Genomic DNA, 8656 nt, shown 5'->3' with positions numbered 1-8656 from the left:
TTAACCACTAAGAAGAATATATGCAGTGTATTATTTGTTGAAACTGTACTTTCGATTTGATTTGAAACTGACTCATTACTATATGTTTATCAATAAAACTTTGAAAAAAAAAAAAAAAAAAAGAGGAGCGCAAGGTCAAGAGTTGAACCTCAGCTTCTGCAACTCCAGGGCCTGATTTTCTTAAATCATTGAGCTGGAACCAGCGTAGGAGGGAGGGGGATCAGCAACATGCTTGGTGGCGGCTGGATGCTGCACCGGGGGATTTGGCTGGAGGCAGTAAAGGCTGTTGTCTCTCCAGGTGAGGAGGAGGGCGGTAGTGTAGGGGCTGTGGGGTATAGGAGATGGAGAAGAGAGCTTTGCTCCTAGGTGGTCCACCATCCAGCGAATGTGGTCAGATGCACTCAGAGCATGTGGATGACATTTTCTGCTCCCCCCAGGTGCTCTGGGACCTGTCACCATTTCTGCCCTGCACCAACAGCTCCAGTGTATTTTTGTTGCTATTTTTATTGTGCTTTGCTTATTTATTTTTAATTTATTTTTTAATGTATTTGGTAGAGGGTCTTACTACACATCTCAGACTCATAGTGATCCTCCTGTTTTCACCCTCCTTGGCACTGGGTTTATAGGCATGTGCCACAATGCCTGGACACTGTCACTGGCTCAGTGAACTCAGGGCCGGGGCCAGTGTGGCATGTGGGTTTGTTTGTTTTTTTTTTAAAGAGGGTCTCACTATGCAATTCAGGCTGGCCTTGAGCTCAGTTTGTAGCCCAGACCTGTCTTGAAAACTGTGAGCTTCCTGCTTCTGCTTCTGGAGTACTGGGATTACAGGTATGCACCACCACACCGGGCTTTGCTCTTACTTTGAGACAGGGTGTCATCTCCCGTATTATGCAGGCTGAACTTGAACTCCTGGCATCCCCCTGTCTCAGCCTCAGTGGTTGCTCAGGGAGCCATAAGAAAGCCCAGGCCCGTGCCTTAGGGAAGGCCATGAATTAATAGCCCTGCATTCATTCTCTAATTTCTTTTTCTTTCCGTCCTTCCTCATTCACTTGTTGGTGTCTTCCTTACAAATCCTCAACTCAGTGCAAAATTGGGGAACCTGACCCTTTACCTGGGCCTGATAAGAATACAAAAAAAAAGCTATGGAAGCTCAGAAGGCTGATGGGTTTTGTTGGGAGGTCAAGGATGCTTCCACGGGAGGAAGGTGAGTGAACAAGGTCTCTGAATGCCACTTGGATTTTCCCAGACAGATGGAGTTGGGGGAAACACACTTGTGCATGGACAGTGAAGGGAATGGGGGCGCTGAAGGGAGACCTGGCTACAAAGTAGATTGGGACTCCCTGATGAAGGGACCTGAAAGCTGTGGAGAGTTTGGGAGGTGAGAATATTTGCTCCAGGGAGCAACAGAAGGCTATGAGTAAGGGAAACACAGCTCATCTCTCAGGAAAATAGAGCATCCCCTGTCTGGGGTAAAGAGATGGAAACAGCCAGGAGAAATCAGTTGGGCTCCTTACCCCAGAGGAGCACAAGGAGGGGCCGGTAGGGCATTCTGGGTATGGAAATGAAGAAGAAATGATGGTCCTAGAGGACCAATGATGGGGCCTGAAAATGAGTGGAGGCGGAAGAATGAGAGGGATCAAAAGAGGCTGAGGCTCAGGGTTAGACCAGAGAGCGGATGAGGGGGAACCAGGAGGACAGCATGGGGCTGGGGAGAAGCCACGGGCTCTCTTTTGGATGTGATGACATTGAAGGAACCATGGGGGGAGGGATCCCCAATAACTCACAGGAACTTGAATGAAATCTGAAGAATGGAGGACAAACAGAACGGCTAGAGATATTCAACTCCATAAAGGTCTAGTTCTAGGTTAGACTAAAATGTCTTAAAAAGGTTATCATGAAGAGCAGCTCTCTGGCTAAGAGGCAGAACAACAGAAAGCTGGGAGACTCTGAGGAATGAGCACATTTAAGCTCCCTGGGGACAAAGGCCCAGCTCTTCAGCTTTGCCACATTTACTTGGCTGATGGACTTTTAAGTGGAGCTCTGTCTGTTCCGAGATTGGGTCTGCGGGTCTGCAGTGCTGGCTCTGCATGGTTGCCTGGAGGAGGCTTGCTCCTGCAGTTGCAGTGCTGAATGCCGCAAGAAGACTGTGCTTTCTGTGCCTGATGTCACAGCAGCCTGTGACAGGGACAGGGATGCTGGAGCAATCAGTCCATCAACCACCATGGGCCATTTCCTGCCCTTTCATTATCACTGTTCATTTGCTTATGGCCTTTCACTGATGTTTGTTTGTTTGTTTGTTTGTTTGTTTGTTTGTTGGAACTGGGGATTGAACTCAGGCCCTTGTGCTTGCCAGGGAAGCGCTTATTCCAATCATTGATTTTTTAAAAAAAACTCAATCAATCTGCCCAAGTGGAAATTGGCATCCTTGCATTGTGCAGACATTTCAGTCGGCCCACAATTACCAAAGAAAAGAACAATTAGAGTGCAAATTTTTATTTATTTATTTATTTATTTATTTATTTATGACACTGGGAATTGAACCTGAAGGCTTGCACTTTCTAGGCAACAGTTCTACCACTGAGCTACAGCCCTAGCAATTATTATTATTATTATTATTATTATTATTATTATTATTGTTTTATCTCGAGGCAAGGTTTTGCTAGTGTACCCCAGCTGGATTGAATTTCAGTCCTGTCTCAGCTTCCCAAATAGCTGAGTTGAACTTGTTCCACAAAGTGCAGTTACCATACAAATTTACATTTTCTAAAAGGCTCCACTTGAGGCCAAACTTCATATAAGACACATAGTTTCAGAAACTGAGCAGATTACCAGGGCAGCCACACGGCGTGCTATTTATTCTGTGACAATGTTACAGCTCACCTTTTTCTCTTTGAGGACTCTTGATACTTTGAATGTGTTCCCCTGTGAGTAAAGGGTAGAGTTCAGGAGCAAAGCTGTCCATGGAAAAAAACAGGGCCACAAGGTAGAAGACCCTGCTGAAGAGCAGGGAGTGTTGGTAGTGGCTGAACAGAGGAAACGAACATGATTGCGGTTATCATGAAACAGGTCTGTGGTCGCTCATGTCAGATTCTACACATAGTATCATTTATTCTTTTTTTAAATGTATTTAGTACAGAGTCTACAGGGTCTCACTATGTAGATCGGACTCGTAGTGAGCCTCCTGTTTGCAGCCTCCCAAGCGCTGGGATTACAGGGGCGCGCCCCCGTGCCCAGTGTCAATCACTGTCTCAGCGCACCCATGGGGGCAGGGCTGGCACGGCATCCTGGGGATCGAACCCCGGCCGCTGCGTCTACCTAAGCAGGGACTTTAATCCGCTGAACTATTTGGCCCACCCTTTGTTCTTTACATTTGTTCTCTCTCATCTTCATGTTTTATGTGAAAACATATTAGCGCAGGGACGGGGTTCGATCCCTAGCGCGCCATGCCGGCCCAGACCCCGGGCGATTGAGACTGGGCAGGCCTTGGTGGCACACACCTGTAATCTTAGTGCTTGGGACGCTGAGAACAGGAGAATCACTAGGAGTCTGAGCTGTGTAGTGAGCCCCTGTAGACCCTGTACTAAAAATACATTAAAAAAGAAAGAAAGAAAACGTATTAGCTTCACCTATTGCCTGGGCAAATGTGCTAAGCATAATCCAGCTAGGTTGTACGGCTTCGAAATCCAACTCTCCCACTACAAAATTGTGTACATCTAGTCAAATGATTTACCTTTCTATCCGCAGTCTCTTTGGGGAGATGTATTACTTAAGTTAATGAATGCAGGATTTAGGATGGCCTCAGGAACACAGGGAGTGGTCCATGGATTGCAGCCATTGCTATTTTCTGGCCTATGCAGGAATGAACAGATGAAATGGAGGCCAGCCAAATAGCCAGCGGATTAAAGTGCCTGCAAGCAGGCTCAGGGCCTGAGAGTGCGATCCCCGGGGCCTGCTGTGCTGGCCCCGCCCCCAGGGCTGCTGAGAAGGCGTTTGAGACTGGGCGTGGTGGTGCACACCTATAATCTCAGCTCTTGGAAGGCTGTGAACAGGCGGATCACTGTGAGTCCGATCTAGTAGTGAGGCCCTGTACATCCTGTAGACTCTTCCTTAAAAAATACAAAAAATAAGAATAAAATAAAAAATCAAGCAAGCCCGCCTATAATCCCAGCACTAGGGAGGCTGAGGTAGGAGGATCACGGGGAGTTTGGGACCAGCTGGGGCTACAAAGTGAGCTCAAAGCCATCCTGAACTGCATAGCGAGACTCTTAGTCTCAAAAAAGACAAAAAAAAAAAAAAAAAAAAAAAGATGAAATGGTCTATGTTTTCAAGGGGCTTCCAGTATCACAGGTGGAGACAGACAGGCACATAGATTAAGGGAAGAAAGGGTGAGATGGTGAAGGTAAGGCTACCGTGGGGAGGTCACACACAAGGGAGGGAAGCATTCTTTTGGTCAACCCTTTTGAGATGGATGTAATATGAACCCAAAGTAGTTTCTTATTTCCCTGACCCCTCGGTAAGTGATCCTTCCCTATTAAGTGCCTGCTTTGCCTGCTTTATGTGCCATAGTTGTTCCACCGTGAACAATTATGTAAGCGCAACCGAAGGCTTTTCACGAAGGGGCCTTCTGGCACCTCTTTATTTACACTTCAGACAAAAGACCTCACCATAACTGGTGAAACTAGACTATATTATTCTGAAGCTTATTTTCAGTGTCATATTTCTTACAGAGACTAGAATTATTCTTACAAAGGGAAAATAGCCCTTTTCTCAATCTTGAAGATGGTCTATTCCTTTTGACAGTAACCTAGTCATGGGCGTATTATTCAATTTGGACTCAGGTGGACATGCCCAAGCAGAAGTAAACTGGGGACTCTGGGAAAGGCTTTCTTAATAATTTAAAACTGACAAACACAACACTACTTTTACGGATGCTGTTAGTCTTCGTGTAATGTCTGGCACCGTTGCAGCCATTTTATAGTCATGAGGGGAGATATTCTTGATAACCAAATGGTGATGCAATAGAAAGAGATAAAACATACACATTGAAAACATCCGTGCGTTGCTGCACTTGCCAGCTGAGACCTTGAGCTGTCTCTAGACTTCTCATATGAGAAAGCGCCTCCTTAGTTCTTTAGGGTGCTGTTGGATGGCTTTTGCATTTTCACTCAAATCCTTCTGAGAGTAGCCTGCGCTGTGTTGCCAAGTCTAGGCACTTTCTTGCAGGAGGGTTGACCGGGCTCCCTTTCAGGCCCTGTGACATTTCAACCTGTGGAGTTAGTCCAGTCTGCTGTGACTGGTAGACACCCCAGAAGCTGCACTGACTAAAAACAAAGAGGTGAAGGTGGGAGCTGGAGGTGCAGAACCTCGATGCAGTTGCTGGGGAACCGTTGGAGCAGTGCGAGTGAGTGACTGAACAGTCACCGGAAGGATGCTCCCTCCGGCCCACCCACAGGCTTCAGTGAGAAAGCCTTGGCCCAGCAGTAACGCGATCCCAGTCATGCTTCGAAACGTCCTTACTTCCATGCATTATTCAGAGTCAACCAATCACAACTTATTAAGTATCTCTTAGTACCTGTGAGACTCACCTCATCGCTTGGCCCTACCCAACTGTTTTTGGGTAACGACCTTGCTGTACCCCCTCCTAGGGACCCACTCTTCAGATATCTGTCTGGGATAGCGGCAGCAGCAATGACTTGGGACCATGGAGCTGAAGTTTTGATATACAGATATAATGCTGGGGGTCGAAACAGGATAATGGTGGGGGCAGCAGCCGTGGTGTTGGTGATAAAGACGGCGGTGGCGGTTATGATGGTGATAATGATGGGTGATGGTGTGATGATGGTGGTGATGGCAGTGGCGGGGGTGCTGATAGCAACTGCTGTTTATCCTGCATCTCTCGCTGTACACCTTGGGTTGTTCCAAGAACTTGCATATAATCAATCACCAGTCTTCACCTTATGCTGCAGGATTCTTGTTATTGTCCCTTTTACAGAGAAGGAAACATGACACAGAGACTGTCAGGTGCATAATGTTTTACTGGCTATTGCAGATTTATTACAAAGGATATTTTCAAGGATCCAAAAGAGTGGCCCAAAATGAAGGGAGGTAGGGTGAGGTAGGGAGGACCCCAAGCTTAGGAGCTCAGCCCCGTGGGGTTAGGGTACTCTGCTCCCCTGGCATGGGGATGTGGCAGCCTCCCAGAAGTACTCCTGATGTCACAGGCCAGAAATTTTTCCAGAGCCTGCATCACGCAGGCATGGCCAGTCACCTCCTGAATCTCCAGCCCTCTCACCTTCCCACAGGTGAGGGGTGGGGGTGCTGACAGTCCCAAGCGTCTCCTCCATGCTTGATCTTTCGGGTTCCTAGTGCCCACCCAAAACCGTCTGTCATCAGAACTGAGAAGCTCCACCTGCTGGGAAGTCAACGGGAGCCCTGCTTCCGGAACTGGGGCAAGTGTGTGAATCTGAGAACTGAAGAAGCTCCTCATAGCCCCACCTCTAGGGGGATTGCATGGATTTGGGGAGCTGTGCACCCAGAGAGAGACAGGATCAGACCACAAATGATTCTTTTCCTATGGCTCCATCCATTTGCCTTATGGTAGGCAGAGAGCTCTTTTAAAACATGTGTCATTCTTTTTTTTTAAATTCAATTAAATATTGAACAAATGCAGAATAAATGATCCAAGGGGTATCTTAATCTAAAAATACAGTGACTTCAAACATTCAGGGGTCTGTCACACAAAGAATGAAGACTTGTTCAGCACTTCTTCAACAGGCAGAACTTGAAACAGAAGCAACCAACGGGCCACGGAGGCCAACATGGCATCACTCGGCTTACTAGCTTCCTTCCCCACACCGTGCATCCCACGTACCATCCCGTCCTCCGCAAGGACAGGGTAGGACTTAACACTTCTCATGAACACCCTAAGTGGCGCCATCGTGGTGAGCCCTCCTCTGCTAGCAATGGATGTGTTCACAATACTGGAAAGAACTGTGACGCTAACACGAGAAATGTCCGTTTGCTCCTCAGCTACGTGTGACTACTCTACCTAGCGGTTCTCGGGAGGCAGGGACCCCAGCGTGCCCACCTCCCAAGGGTGGGTCACGCTCCAGCAATTCAGGTGCTACCCGGGACAGTCCCTCGCCAGCTGCACAAGCAGCACCACCAGGGCCCACTCAGGCATGGGCGGGAGTGCGGCATGCACCGGGCAAGAGAGCTTACTCCTAGGTCAGCAGAGAATGTAAACCGCCTGCGTAATGCTGACAGTGCCAAAGTGTTACATATTAAAAAATGACAACTGCCTCAACTACTCAGCATAATGCTTAAGGACAAAATATATATAATGTACTTTATATTATATATTCGTTTTATCACATATTCAGTAAGGAAAGCTGAGGTGCTTAATCCATCCAGTAAATTGAAAATAAAAGCTTTACATGCCGCCATCTGTCCGTGTACAGGGCGCTGCGGGTGGCCCGAACCCGGCGACGTCAGTTCTCCAGGAAAGCCACATAGTGGGTCAGCCTCGCCAGCTGCTGCCCGTTGGGGATCGGCGGGACTGGGGCGGGCTCTGACAGGGGAATAATTCTGTTAAAGGAAACATCCAGGGCGCCTGCAACTGGCTTCGGGGAACAACCATTCTCGTGGTGGAGTCCGCTTGCCATCCTTGCTCTAAGATACCTTTCACAGCTTCTTCTACAGGAAGTCCAACAGAGGCCGCAAAGTCATCAGCGATGATGGAGGCGTGCGCTCGGGAGACCAGGGCAAAGGCAGGCCGCCCAGTCGCGTCTCTGAGCGCTTGCATGATTGGCTGCACCGTCTCAGACCACTGGTGGGCGCTGATGGTTGCATAGATCCCAGGGAAATCTCTCTGCCAGATTCTCTGTCCTACTGACCAAATCCCTCCAAGTTCAGAATTTGCAGATTTTATAGCAGGAGGTATTCTTTCCCAAAGATATCTTGCATTATTCATGTCACCGTGGAGCAGATACGACGCGAGAAGCTGGCCGTACACGGCGGGCGTGGCAATTCCTCCAGGAGCCTCGAGCTCCTGGTTCTCGCATTCATCCAGCAACTTTCTAAAACTGAAGGCACTTTCCGCCATCACCGCCACTGGCAGCTTCCCGGCCAGTCTCACCACCGCGCCTTCCAGACTGCCAGACTCCAGACTGTCCCTTGGGGCGTCGCGCCCGATATGTGTCATTCTTGTGGCTTCTTCCATTTCTTTGAATAAACCCCAGCTCTTCCCTGAGTCTCTGGCCCAGCCTCCTCCCTTGTGACCCGGCCGCAGCTCGATGCATGGCTGGATCCCTCCTCTGGTCTTAATCTAGGACCACCCTTTCCAACTTCCTACCGTTCCTGCCCTGTCCCCGAGCGCTCTTGGCCATCTTCGATCCCGTTGCAGGTTTTGCTTGCCACTCTCTGAGACCGTCCCGCCCACTCACTGGCTTGCATGTGGGTTTGAAGTTGGTCTCCCTCCTTCCCTTGGACTGGATCAAACCTGTTTGCCTCATCCCAGGCACCCAGCCCTTAGATCCTTTCCCAGTGCGTAAAGACTCCGTAAATTAAGAAAGAAGTAACTTGCATTTAATCTCTATCTGTAATGTATTTCAATTTATTTACATGTCCCAGTGGAAAGTGAAAAAAAGAGAAAACA

General features: G+C 48.4%; 1 pseudogene across 1 annotated transcript; it reads right to left on the bottom strand.

Moving 5' to 3' along the window:
* Window positions 1–7390: 7390 nt before the first annotated feature.
* On the bottom strand, window positions 7391–8203 carry LOC101570854 (annotated as a pseudogene). Its single transcript, XR_192695.2, has one exon. The product of XR_192695.2 is annotated as a COP9 signalosome complex subunit 8 pseudogene (transcript).
* Window positions 8204–8656: the final 453 nt, after the last annotated feature.

Source organism: Octodon degus, unplaced genomic scaffold, assembly GCF_000260255.1.
Source record: "Octodon degus isolate 3935 unplaced genomic scaffold, OctDeg1.0 scaffold00102, whole genome shotgun sequence".
NCBI classification, from domain to species: domain Eukaryota; kingdom Metazoa; phylum Chordata; class Mammalia; order Rodentia; family Octodontidae; genus Octodon; species Octodon degus.
The sequence above is the reverse complement of the archived record's forward strand: the minus strand, read 5'-3'. Positions and strand labels throughout refer to the sequence as shown.